The sequence below is a fragment of the Schistocerca cancellata genome, chromosome 4 (assembly GCF_023864275.1).
Source record: "Schistocerca cancellata isolate TAMUIC-IGC-003103 chromosome 4, iqSchCanc2.1, whole genome shotgun sequence".
NCBI classification, from domain to species: Eukaryota; Metazoa; Arthropoda; class Insecta; order Orthoptera; family Acrididae; genus Schistocerca; species Schistocerca cancellata.
This window is the reverse complement of record NC_064629.1, coordinates 317,716,804-317,731,791: the sequence shown is the minus strand read 5'-3', so window position 1 is coordinate 317,731,791 and position 14,988 is coordinate 317,716,804.

Sequence of the window (14,988 nt, the reverse complement as noted above, 5' to 3'; positions counted from 1 at the left end):
GAATGCTTATTACTATGTCGTCCACACGGCCGTCTGTTCGATGATCAAACGACCATATGTTTCTACAATTCTCCTTCTTGAACGATTTCTTAAACGTGAAATTTAAAACATCTGTCATCTTTTCGCTTTCTTTTACTGCCACACCAGACTGGTCAACGATTGACTGGATGGAAGCCTTACATCAGCTTAGCTATTTTACGTCGGACCGGAATTTTCTCGTCTTCTCCTCCGGATCTTTTGCTTAGGTATGACGGTGGTAGTTGTTGTATGCTTCGAGCATAGATTTTCCACAGACTCAGGAATCTGTACTAACCTTTGCCTGTTGTTATTTGCGCGTTCTCTTTTGAACCGGGAGTGCAATAAACTTTGCTTCCTCAGCATTTTCAGAATTTCGTAGTTCCATCGTTGTGGGTCTTCACCGTCCTTAATTCAGTTACAAGGCACTTAGTTCTCCAGGTCACGAAGTACAGTCTGCTTAAACTTTGACCATAATTCCTCTATGTCCATCTAACTGGAACACAGTGATGTCAGTTCACTGTCTAAGTAAGATGTTAACGACTGCTTATCTGCTGTTTCTAGCTGAAACACTCTCCCAGTCTTCTTGACTGATTTATTAACTTTCCTAGTCATCGTTGCTATAATGACATCATGATAACTAATTCCCGTCTCCATAATGACGCTGTCGATAAGTTCTGGCCTGTTTGTAGCCACAAGGTCTCAAATATTTCCACTGCGTGTGGGCTGCTCAGTTAGCTGCTCAAACAGTTTCCGGAAAAGGTGTTCAAAAGTGCTTCGCACGACTTTATCTGTACCCCTTGCAATGAATCCATAGACATCCCAGTCTATACTCGGTACGGTAAAGTTGCCTCCAACTAGTATTGCAAGATCTGGGTTACGATTTAGTAACCGTAGACTCTCTTTGAATGACTCTAGAGCTGTAACAGAGGAATCGGCTGGTCTACAAAAAAGTTCAACAATTAACTTAGTTTCACCTAGATCTGTTACACACGATTAGATAATTTCACTGTCATACTCTGCTTCAATCTCAATAGGAACAATACTTTTGTCAACTGCAGTGAACACTACCCCTCAGCCAACTCTCGGGCCGGCCGGAGTGGCCGAGCGGTTCTAGGCGCTATAGTCTGGAACCGCGCGACCGCTATGGTCGCAGGTTCGAATCCAGCCTCGGGAAGGGTGTGTGTGATGTCCTTAGGTTAGTTAGGTTAAAGTAGTTCTAAGTTCTAGGGGACTGATGACCTCAGAACTTAAGTCCCATAGTGCTCAGAGCCAACTCTCGGACCCGAGAATAATTTGAAAGCGGAACTTCTTCCCAAGTGGGGCGTAAATTTGGTAGCTTTGTTAGGAATACATCGACAATTTCATGATAAAATTTTGACTGTTTGCTTCTTTTCTCCCTGATCACAGTGTGATTTCCGTTTCAACGTATCGACTGGCGAGTGTTTATCAGGGTAAGCCAGACTACCGCCTATCCTAAGAAAAATCATGTGCACTCCACGAGTACACCGCTACCCGAGTAGTTCCTACCATTGTATAGTGCACCCCTGCTGACCTATCAAGGGGGGGGGGGGGCTATGCGTCCAGAAATCTATAGCCAACACCGTCACAGAGTCGACATAACCTTTGGTTGAAACCCTCCACTTGGTTCGAAACGAAGGGACACCGATTAACTGCGGCAACAGTGCTGCACACAGAGAGCTCTGCTTACACCCCACGCTCGAGGCCAGTAGCCTTCACTACATCCACCAACGGGGACCTCAGAACCGATGCGACATGTTTCCGTGGTGATCCACAACTTGTAGACGACGGCATCCTCTTCGCTCGATAGCCGCAGGTAAGGCCGCCTCTACAGTTCGGATGAGGCCTGCCTGAGACCTAGTCCACATTGGCTTGCTTTCCAGACCAGAACGCTATCTTCTTAAGGGGCTCCATAACACACCAAACTTTGGAGCTCCCTATGAACAACAAACGCCTATCCACTTGTTCTTGCTCGAAACTTACTGAAGGAAGGGCCACCTACTCACTCACAAGGCAACTAGGCGAAGTCAGACGGGCAGCCTCCTACTAAGGACTCGTGGGAAAACGACTTGGACATAAGTCTTCATTTAACAAATTTCTAGCAAGTGTGTTCACCACTGAGTCTGGATTCCAACTGGTTTAGTTCATATCGCTGCCGCCAGAGAGCGCCACCGTGACGTTAGATCATGACACAAGTACCGTTATTCAGGATGGCTGCACCCACTCTGTTCACCACCACGAGGTCCGGAGTGGAGTGGGACAAAAAGTATTTTGATCTGATGGGAACTAATATTTCTGTCATACAATTCAGACAAGATCATCAAAGCCGAGGAGACATAGAGGGATAGTGTATGTTGATAAGACAATACAAAAGACAGATCTCTACGCTTGTCTGCTCTCAACCACGAAAGCTGTGCATATACAGGGTGGTACATTGATAGCGACCAGGCGAAATATCTCACGAAATAAGCGACAAATGAAAAAAAAAAATACAAAGAACGAAATCTGTCTAGCTTGAAGGGGGAAACCAGATGGCGCTCTGGTTGGCCCGCTAGATCGCGTTAGATCGCCATAGGTCAAACTGATATCAACTGCGTTTTCTTAAATAAGAACCCACATTTTTTATTACATATTCGTGTAGTACGTAAAGAAATATGAATGTTTTAGTTGTACCACTTTTATCGCTTTGTGATAGGTGGCGATTTAATAGTCACAAACATATGGCTCACAATTTTAGACGAACGGTTGGTAACAGGTAGTTTTTTTAAATTAAAATACAGAACGTAGGTACGTTTGAAGATGTTATTTCGGTTGTTCCAATGTGATACATGTACCTTTGTGAACTAATTATTTCTGAGAACGCATGCTGTTACAGCCTGATTACCTGTAAATACCACATTAATGCAATAAATGCTCAAAATAATGTCCGTCAACCTCAATGCATTTGGCAATACGTGTAACGACATTCCTCTCAACAGCGGGTAGTTCGCCTTCCGTAATACTCGCACATGCATTGACAAAGCGCTGACGCATGATGTCAGGCGTTGTCGGTGGATCACGATAGTAAATGTCTTTCAACTTTCCCCACAGCAAGAAATCCGGGGACGTCAGATCCGGTGAATGTGCGGGCCATGGTATGGTGTTTCGACGACCAATCCACCTGTCATGAAATATGCTATTCAATACCGCTTCAACCGCACGCGAGCTATGTGCTCGACATCCATCATGTTGGAAGTACATCGCCATTCTGTCATACAGTGAAACATTTTGTTACCATTATATAATCTATTGAGACCTTTCAGTATCTCCAGGCTTCTTCCATGTACACAACCTTCTTTTATGATTCTTGTACCAAGTGTTAGCTATGATTAAGTTATGCTCTGTGCAAAATTCTACCAGGCGGCTTCCTCTTTCATTCCTTAGCCCCATTCAATATTCACCTTCTACGTTTCCTTCTTTTCCTATTATCGAGTTCCAGTCATCCATGACTATTAAATTTTCGTCTCTCTTCACTATCTGAATAATTTCTTTTATCTCATCATACATTTCATCAATATCGTCGTCACCTGCGGAGGTAGTTGGCATATAAACTTGTACTACTGTGGTAGGCGTGGGTTTCGTGTCTATCTTGGAGACAATAATGCGTTCACTATGCTGTTTGTAGTAGCTTAACCGCATTCCTATTTTCCTACTCATTATTAAACCTACTCCTGGATTACCCTATTTGATTTTGTGTTTATAACCCTGTATTCACCTGACCAGAAGTCTTGTTCCTCCTGCCACGGAACGTCACTAATTCCCACTATATGTAACTTTAACCTACCCATTTCCCCTTTTTTTACACCGAGCGAGGTGGCGCAGTGGTTAGCACACTGGACTCGCATTCGGGAGGAAGACGGTTCAATCCCGTCTCCGGCCATCCTGATTTAAGTTTTCCGTGATTTCCCTAAATCGCTTCAGGCAAATGCCGGGATGGTTCCTTTGAAAGGGCACGGCCGATTTCCTTCCCCATCCTTCCATCCCCCGAGCTTGCGCTCCGTCTCTAATGACCTCGTTGTCGACGGGACGTTAAACACTAATATCCTCCTATCCTCCTCCCTTTTTAAATTTTCTAACCTGCCTGCCCGATTAAGGGATCTGACATTCCATGCTCCGATCCGTAGAACGCCAGTTTTCTTTCTCCTGATAACGACGTCCTCTTGAGTAGTCCTCGCCCGGAGATCCGAATGGGGGACTATTTTACCTCCGGAAAATTTTACCCAAGAGGACGCCATCATCATTTAACCATACAGTAAAGCTGCATGCCCTCGGGAAAAATTACGGCTGTAGTTTCCCCTTGCTTTCAGCCGTTCGCAGTACCAGCACAGCAAGGCCGTTTTGGTTAGTGTTACAAGGCCAGATCAGTCAATCATCTAGACTGTAGGTCCTGAAACTACTGAAAAGGCTGCTGCCCCTCTTCAGGAACCACACGTTTGTCTAGTCTCTCAACAGATACCCCTCCGTTGTGGTTGCACCTACGGCACGGTTATCTGTATCGCTGAGACACGCAAGCCTCCCCACCAACGGCAAGGTCCATGGGGAGGGAGGAGGGAGGAATTAACGATTATCGGAAAAAATCATCAACAAAAACAGATCAGCTCGCAAGTTAGTATTGGGTACTAGTGAACCAGAAATATGCTCCACTTCCAGTCTTTTACATTATCCAAACTGTTACCCCACAATTTCACTGGAAAAGTCAGCAATGATACAGCTTCGTCAAGAGAGTTTAAAAAATATGAAAGAGAGAGGGAGAGAAATTGTTCAAAAATCAGTCAATGATATACGTTAGATCCCACTGAAAGAATACTGATTAATCTTAGTTTATATCGTCACCGCAGTGCCTGGAATGCAGGATATCGCGATTAATGTCGACAGTAGAATAGTGTCTCAAAATAGATATTTGAAATTCGTAGGATGTGGCCCTGCTATGTTCCTGGTGAGGTAATAGTAGAAGAACACCATGATCCATGCGCGGTCGTGGAGTTCCATCAGCAGTTCCCTGAAATTGTATCTTTGCTGTGCTTTCCGAAGAAACTGATGGGTACTGCAGTAGTTGGAGTGTGAGACAGCCGAAATACCCTTAGATTTCAAGACGAGTGCAATAATTACAATTCCGAAGAAAGCATGTGTTAACAGGGGTAGATTCTACCAAACCATCAGCGTAACAAGTCATAGTTGCTAAATACTAACACTAATTATACACAGAAGAATGGAGAACATGGTAGAAGCCTACCGCAGGGAAGATTAGTTTGCATTCCGGAGAGATGTACGAAAACGCGAGGCAATACTGATCCTACGACTTATCTTAGAAACTAGGTTAAGGAAAAGCAAACCTATGTTAATGTAACTTATATACTTAGAGAAAGATTTTGACAGTGTTGACTGGAATAAACTCTTTGAAGTTCTGAAGGTAGCAGGACTAAAACAAAGGGAACGAAGGGCTGCTTATAACTTGCACAGAAACCAGACAGTAATTCCAAGAATCGAGGGCTATGAAAGGGAAGCAGTTGTTGCGAAAGGAGTGAGGTAGGTCTGTAGCTTATCCATGATGTTATTCAATCTTTACACTGAACAAACAGTAAAGGAACCAAATAAAATTTTGTTAAAGAAATTTTAGTTCACGGAGAAGAAATAAAAACTTGAAAGTTTCCAGGTAACATTGTATTTCTCTGAGAGACAGCAAAAGCTTTGGAAGCTCAGTTGAAAGGAATGGGAAGTGGCTTAAAAAAATGATATAAGTTGGACGTCAACAAAAGCAAAACAAAGATAGTGGAATGTACTGGAATCCAATCAAGCGATGCTGAGGTAATTACATTAGGAAACGAGACACTAAAAGTAGTGGATGACTTTTAGTATTTGGTCAGTTAAATAACTAATGATCGCCAAAGTAGAGGAGATATAAAATGTACTGGCAATAGCAACAAACGAGAACATATAATTTAGATGTAAGTGTTAGGAAGTCTTTTCTGAACGTGTATGTCTGGAGTGTAGCCTTGTATGGCATTGAAAGGTGGACGATAAACATTTGAGACATGAAGAGAATAGACGCTTTGAAACGTTGTGCTACAGAAGAATCCTGAACATTAGATAGGTAGATAACGTAACTAATGATGAGGTACTAAATATAATTGAGGAGAAAAGATATTTGAGGCACAACTTGACTAAAAGAAGGGATCGGTTGACATGAAGCATTCTGAGACATCAAGAGACCACTAATTTAATACTAGAGGGAAGTGTGAGGAGTAAATGTTATAGAGGGATGCCAAGAGGTGAATACAGTAAGTAGGTTCAATAGGGCGTAGGTTGCAGCAGTTTTTCGGAGATAAAGAGGCTTTCACAGAATAAAGTAACATGGAGAGCCGAATCAAGCCAATCTTGCGACTGAAGTCCAGAACAACAGCTGTGGTTATATGGACGCTGGAAGCAGTACATATTTTTGGTATAGTAGTATGAATTTGGAAATTATCTGAAGGCAATCCGACTGATAGAGATATGTCGGTGCATAGAACCGATTATTTGTCTATTAACGCCTCACAGTTGAAGGCAAGACATCTGAGCCTTAACCAAAATATTTCGCTAATTCCAAAAGCAAAAGAAGTTGATCCGTGTCTACCTGTACATTTTTCCTATTATGGCGTAAATCATCTCTTAGTGAGACCCTATGGGGCATTGCGCCTCGTGTGAGGTGACGATAGTAATGTATGGTGGACATCTCCCATCGCCGACTTGAGTTACCAAAGCATGTGTCTAAAATGACTAGACGAGATCGTTGACACGTATTTGGTGTTTCAATGCTATTTATGGGTCATTTTAACGCAGAAATACTTACGGAAGCAACGAATTACGTTTGATTTCGAAAATTCTCATTTATTTCATCAAGTTCATGTCATCAAAAACTGTCGATGTACCAATTTTAAACTTTTTCAACTTAATCCACTGTCATGTAAAGAGTTACGTCTCCAACCTCCATTTCCGTTTCGTTGTTCTCTGTTTATGTGACAGTCATTCTTTTTTAGTTAAGCAGGAGAAGATAAGCAGTAGTATCAGCTGACAAGCTGATATGCGCTGGTGCTATCTCGAAAGCTTTAATAAATCGTTCCAATATTCAGCAATTTTTAATGGTAGAATCCTGATGCGATGCAGTCCTTCAACAAAGGAAACCGCTTACAATACTTTAGTTCGTCCAGTCTTAGAGTACTGTTAGTCTGTATGGGACCCTTACCAGTTGGGTCTGATTCAAGAGACTGAGAAGGTCCAAAGAAGAGAGGCAAGATTAATGACTGGTACATTTAGCCATCGCGAGGGCGTTACAAATCTCATAGAAAGTTTGAAGTGGGACACACTTACACATAGACGACGCGCTAAAGGGAAGGGGGTGCTCACTAGCTTCCAAAATCCGATCTTCGCCGAGGATGTAGAGCATATATTATTACCACCATCTTTCAGTCACACAATGATCACCATTGAAAGATAAGGGAAATTAGAGCTCGTACTGAGGCGTTCTGACAGTCGTTTTTCTCTCGCGCGATCCACGAGTGGAACAGGGTGGGACGGGGGGAGGGGGGGGGAGGAAGAGGTAATATGACTCTGGCGCGAATAGTGCCCTCCACCACACACCTCTTGGTGGTTAGCGGAGTATATATGTAGAGGTAGAAGATGGAATGACATTAGAATTAGCGTTGTCCACCGATTCAAAAAATGGTTCAAATTGCTCTGAGCACTATGGGACTTAACTGCTGAGGTCATCAGTCCCCTAGAACTTAGAACTAATTAAACCTAACTAACCTAAGGACATCACACACAACCATGCCCGAGACAGGATGCGAACCTGCGATCGTAGCGGTCGCGCGGTTCCAGACTGTAGCGCCTAGAACCGCTCGGCCACTTAGGCCGGCTCCACCGATTCAGATTTGGCTGCAAGTACTGTAGTATTTAACATAGCTTTCTGTGCTAACAATAACACTTCGATAATTCTCATAAGAATAATTTGATAGCATACAGCCGTCGGTAATGTGAAACAGCTAGAGAATAAATTACGAGCAAAACTCGCCAACTGCAAGTAGCTTCATAGAGATACCATCCCACGCTCCCCTCTTCCGGTTACTTTGGTTTCTTCCTGTCTTAAGGTATCTCGAAATTGGAATGCCTTTAATTAGGCTGTATTCGCTTTTATGGATAAATCATCGACAACTGTATTGTATTCGTTACAAGTGTTGGTAATTTCGGTGCTTTGATTTTTATAGACAAAATTATAATTTTGATTAAGGATGACATTCGAGACCTTAACATAAGAGTTTTGAAGCCCTTATTACACATTCTCATCTCACCTTCCCCTTTCATGTTATCACAAGCATTAACCGAACATGCCATGCATACATTCAGTTGCTTCATTTTCTACACTGCTTTTTGAGTCCTGTTTCTTGGTCACTGCGCAGCATTTCCTTGTACTGTTTCCATTTCTGATTTGAACTTATTTTTACTCAGCTAATTAAACTACTTAGTGGGTTTCATGTTTTCTGATCAGTGCTGTTTTCTCTCATATTTCTGTTACAAAGTGATATGGGACACCACTGTGGGGAAAACTTTTTATTTTGATAACACTACAAGGAGAAAGCAATAAAGGAAACAAAAGAAAAGTTTGGAGTAGGAATTAAAATCCATGGAGAAGAAATAAAAACCTTGAGGTTCACCGATGACATTGTAATTCTGTCAGAGACAGGGACTTGGAAGAGCAGCTGAACGGAATGGACAGTGTCTTGAAAGGAGGGTATAAGATGAACATCAACAAAAGCAAAACGAGGATACTGGAATGTAGTCGAATTAAATCGGGTGATGCTGAGGGTATTAGATTAGGAAATGAGACGCTTAAAGTAGTAAAGGAGTTTTGCTATTTGGGGAGCAAAATAACTGATGATGGTTGAAGTAGAGAGGATATAAAATGTAGAATGGCAATGGCAAGGAAGGCGTTTCTGAAGAAGAAAAATTTGTTAACATCGAGTATAGTTTTAAATGTCAGGAAGTGGTTTCTGAAAGTATTTGTATGGAGTGTAGCCATGTATGGAAGTGAAACATGGACGATAAATAGTTTAGACAAGAAGAGAATAGAAGCTTTCGAAATGTGGTGCTACAGAAGAATGCTGAAGATTAGATGGGTAGATCACATAACTAATGAGGAGATATTGAATAGAATTGGGGAGAAGAGAAGCTTGTGGCACAACTCGACCAGAAGATGGGATCGGTTGGTAGGACATGCTCTGAGACATCGAGGGATCACCAATTTAGTGGCTCTGAGCACTATGGGACTTAACTGCTATGGTCATCAGTCCCCTAGAACTTAGAACTACTTAAACCTAACTAACCTAAGGACGGCACACAACACCCAGCCATCACGAGGCAGAGAAAATCCCTGACCCCGCCGGGAATCGAACCCGGGAACCCGGGCGTGGGAAGCGAGAACGCTACCGCACGACCACGAGATGCGGGCACCAATTTAGTATTGGAGGGCAGCGTGGAGGATAAAAATCGTAGATGGAGACCAAGAGATGAATACACTAAGCAGATTCAGAAGGATGTAGGCTGCAGTAGGTACTGGGAGATGAAGAAGCTTGCACAGTATAGAGTAGCATGGAGAGCTGCATCAAACCAGTCTCAGGACTGAAGACCACAACCACAACAACAGGGAATGTTGTCTACTTATATTATTAATAGCGTCTAACGACGCAAAAGAGCGAAGCGGTTCCAGTGAATTAGCTTTTCAGTTTCCAGTACACTTAAAATAGAAAATCAAAAGTAGCTGTAACAGCTAGAGAAGTTGAGGAGTGCCCAAACAATTCCCCCGCACTTTATTTATTATGCCCGAGTTGCAGTCACTGCGTCCGTATATTATTCGTAGCTATGCTTTAGATCCAGGTCATAGCGAAAGAAATGTGAATAAAAGTCATTAACATTAGGTATTTCGGTTCCCAGACAACAGAGTGGCAGCCGTAGGCACTGCGCTTTCGAGGCACAAGTTCCCCAAATGACAGCAAGCTCAAGAAACACATCAGCTGAGCTAAAGTGATTTTACTGTTACTTGTCTAATAGAGCATTGCGACCGTTGGAGCATAGATTTGGCAACTATGTGACTGTCAATTTACTTTCTACAGTGGTTTAGAATTATTCTGCTAAATTCACTTCATATTTTCTTGTCATTTCCAATGGATTATTTTAATAACGACTTATCTAACTTATGGTTTGATTTCGGGAATGTCATTCTACACAGGATCTGCAACTAAACTCATGTTTTTCGCGTTGAGATTTATGTGTTATGAGTCACTATTTAAATGAGAGCTGATGCATGCACAATCGTGACCCAGCTGAGTTCTATTTCAGCAGCTAGATGAAAGGAAAAATGTTTTAGGTCTTCGTTGTAACCCTGCAGGATTTACCTATTTTCATACCGAACTAAAAGATCCTAGATCAAAAGTCAGGACGTAAATGTGTGTCTCCATCTTAAGTCTTCCCACAACTTCGACTGAATACGCTCTGGATCCTAAAGTTAAAAATTTAAGGAAATGAGATATTGCACCATTGTTAAAAATTCATTGTTCTACTTATGTCCACATACGTTTTGTTCCTTTGTAAATACACCGTTATTTGGTTAAGTATAACGTTAAAAAATTGGTACGTGGAATTCTTTTTAGGGCTACTCTCTCTGCCAGATTTACATATTTTCGTGGTAGTTTGGAAACGCTTCTTGGGTAGGACGCATGACTTCACTGAGACAGAGACCATACCAAGGTCACAAGTTCGTTATATCCTACCAATGTAAGAAGTTTAGGGCAGACTTGGGTGAACGGTCCTTTTGGTTTATTACGACAGAGTTTCGTCGTGAGGTTATCATGGTAATTTGAAATTCAGTTGTATTGAGAAGTGTGCATTTGAACCACATCTTGTGGGTTTATTGAGTATAACAGAAAAACAGAAAGAAAAAATTTATCGTCAATAGTATATTCTGTCACGTTGACTGAAGTGATCTGATGATGATGATGCACTTTTAGGATTTCATGTCTGTAGGAAGCTACTGGTTCGGAGATAAAGCTATCGTCAGTCGTAGACTGAACTGCATTTTCGTCCACAAAGATATTTTTTTGTAGTTGTTCGGTGAGGAGCAACAAAGGTAAACTTTTGAGGGTGCAAGATTAGGTGAGTTAGTGTGGTAAGGATTGCTCTCCAGGGCAACTGCTCGATTGGTAGGTTACTGAAATCAGTAGAGTGCGTTCTCGTACAGTAGCAACACCAGTTGATGAAGTTTCCTTAATCGTTTTCTCATACTGCGATCGCTTGGTATCTTGATGCTAACAGCGGTAGACACACCTGGGATGCAGTTTGTAACACAAAACCCCTTCCTAGTACCATCAAATGCGTAACATTACATTTTGTGAACTCACGCTGGACTGTGCTTCTGATACGTTGTGTGAGGCGCAATTGTTTCTTTCTTTTTATGATGTTAGCACATGGTGGATGCGGGTTTTGTAATAAAAAATGTGGCCCTCAACTGCGTACCCTCAGACTCAGAGTTGAAATATTAAAAGTTATGGCTGGTTTCGCTGTCTAGGGGCTGGGATACGTAGTTGCCGCACTACATGCCAAATACTGCTGAGTCTACAGTATACAATATGAATACACACATGAATCGGATGGTCGAAAGTTCCCATCACTCGGCAATTGCCAATTTTGAATGTAACATAGAAAGTTGTAAATGAGAGAATGCAATTAAATAAAATTTGAAGGTAATATTTTAACGACTTTAAATGATGATTACGATGGCAAAAGTACCTTTGAGAATGCCATTTATTACTGAAAAACACTTATTGGTGTCGATGGTCCAGCAATTAGATAAAATATAAGTTTAATAACAGGGAAACAATAGAGTCCTACTTCACGTAATTAGTTATGAGCAACAACATAGCTAGCACAATATTCGCTTTCTAAAAGCATACTACGTCTTCACTGCAGAAACCACTGAAATCTCACAAGTGCACAATTCGGCACTACGAAATACTATTTCTGTCTCCCGCGACCACGCACAAACTGCTCAACACTCCCCCAGTATTTCCTACGACTGTCCGTCACACCTTCCCGTCCAGCGCCCCCCGTCCTGTGCGACTCGATGCTCCTTCCCCATTTCCATACAGTCTCTCCATTGACTTCGGTAGTCGCCTACCATAGTAACGAGCGCTGTGATTGGCTAGAGCACTCCCGCCATGTCTCCAAGCTAACGCACACTCACTAACATATTGAAACACATACAAACTACTGGATCTACATTTAAATAACTTGAAATTAAATAAATATTCCTACGACTGGACCATAAATACGCTCTGAGACGCATTATAAAATACATAAACAAATTAAATAAACATATATCGAAGGAATAGAGCCGGCCGAAGTGGCCGTGCGGTTCTAGGCGCTCCAGTCTGGAACCGCGAGACCGCTACGGTCGCAGGTTCGAATCCTGCCTCGGGCATGGATGTGTGTGATGTCCTTAGGTTAGTTAGGTTTAAGTAGTTCTAAGTTCTAGGGGACTGATGACCTCAGAAGTTGAGTCCCATAGTGCTCAGAGACATTTGCTCCATTTGCTTGTATCTTTCCTTTGAAAGGGCTCACTCGTTTCCCTTCTCCATCCTTCCCAATTGCAGCTCCTTATTCGTCACTAATTACCTCTTTGTTGATGGGCTATTTAATCCTAATCATCCTTTGATTGTTTTTTGCTTAACGTTACCCACCATCTGCAAGTGATTCGCGGAAGTCAAATGATCGCAGTTAATCACATTTGCCAGCAGTTTGGTGGACTATGAGGGTAAACAGTAAAAGCGTCCGTAACCGAAACCCCTTCTGTGTCCTTCAATGTGGCAAATAATTCATGTACAAACGATTCTACGTATAGTGAGAAAACAATTTTCTGACGTGATTTTATCGACGCACTTACACACTACATGCCGCAAATGTTTCGAATTGCCTCTGCTGCCTGCAACTCAGAATTAAATAGGAATAGTACAAACTCTCACACGTTAGTCCCGAATTATAATGGAGCGGCGTAACACAGGAAAGCGGCAGCTGCCAGGAAGCGCGCACGGCAGCCTGGAGGCTCCCCTCACTGCGCGGTTGCCAAACGTGCAAGTCGGCCGATTTGCAGTCTTCCTCAAACGATTTTAAAGAAACTGCTCTGTGTAAAAATTTTTAATATGAACCTTTCATAGCTTCATTCGTCATATCAAGATGAACTGTTTACATTTCGTTAATTATTGTGATATTTCAAAACTAAGCAAGTTAGCAGAAGAAAAAATGTTCAAATGTGTGTGAAATCTTATGGGACTTAACTGCTAAGGTCATTAGTCCCTAAGCTTACACACTACTTAACCTAAATTATCCTAAGGACAAACACACACACCGATGACCGAGTAAGGACTCGAATCTCCGCCGGGAACAACCGCACAGTCCATGACTGCAGCGCCCGAGACCGCTCGGCTAATCCCGCGCGCCGGCCGCAGTGACCAAGCGGTTCTAGGCACTTCAGTCCGGAACCGAGCGACCGCTACGGTCGCAGGTTCGAATCCGGCCTCGGGCATGGATGTGTGTGCTGTCCTTAGGTTAGTTAGGTTTAAGTAGTTCTAAGTTCTAGGGGACTGATGACCTAAGATGTTAAGTCCCATAGTGCTCAGAGCCATTTGAACCATTTTTTTTAATCCCGCGCGGCAGGTTACCAGTAGAAAATCGAATAGTTTGCAGTGAAAATTAGAGGGCGCTATGGATTTTCGTTAGGTGCATGTTAGGTGATATGGTGCCGTGTAGTTAACATACTCAACCATTCTTTAAATTTGGATTGGGATCTATATCTCACTTCATCCTCGAGGAAATGGATCGTATACAGGGTGGTCCATTGGCTTGGTTAAGTCTGATAAGGTGCTGGGCTCAAATTCCCACCGTTTAAATATCTGGGCGTAACGTTGCAAAGCGATATGAAATGGAACGAACATGTGAGAACTGTGGTAGGGAAACCGAATAATCGACATCGGGTCTTTGGGAGAATTGTAGGAAAGTATTTTTCACCTGTAAAGGAGACAGCATATAGGACTCTGGTGCGACCTATTCTTGAGTACTGCTAGAGTATTCGGGATCCGTGTCAGGTCGGATTGAAGAAAGACATCGGGGCAATTCAGAGGCAGGCTGCTAGGTTTGTTATCGGTAAGTTCGAACCACACGCAAGCGTTACGGAGATGCTTCGGGAACTCAAATGGGAATCCCCGGATGGAAGGCAACGTTCTTTTCGAAAAACACTATTGAGAAAATTCAGAGGACCGGCATTTGGAGTTGACTGCCGCACGATACTACTGCCGCCAGCATACAATGCGCATAAGGACCAGGCAGATAAGATACGAGAAATTGGGACTCATACAGAAGCATATAGACAGTTGTTTTTCCCTCTCTCTATTTGGGAGTGGGGCAGGAAAGGAAATGACTAGTAGTGGTACAGGGTACCCTCCGCCACGCACCGTATGGTGGCTTGCGGAATATCTATGCAGATGCTATTTGTGATTGAAACGATATTTGAGATCTTTCGTGGTTAGTTGGGAAGCACAATATTTGCCTTAATGTTGTTGTTGTGGTCTTCAGTCCTGAGACTGGTTTGATGCAGCTCTCCATGCTACTCTATCCTCTGCAAGCTTCTTCATCTCCCAGTATCTACTGCAACCTACATCCTTCTGAATCTGCTTAGTGTATTCATCTCTTGGTCTCCCCCTACGATTTTTACCCTCCACACTGCCCTCCAAAGCTAAATTTGTGATCCCTTGATGCCTCAAAGCATGTCCTACCAACCGATCCCTTCTTCTAGTCAAGTTGTGCCACAAACTTCTCTTCTCCCCAATCCTA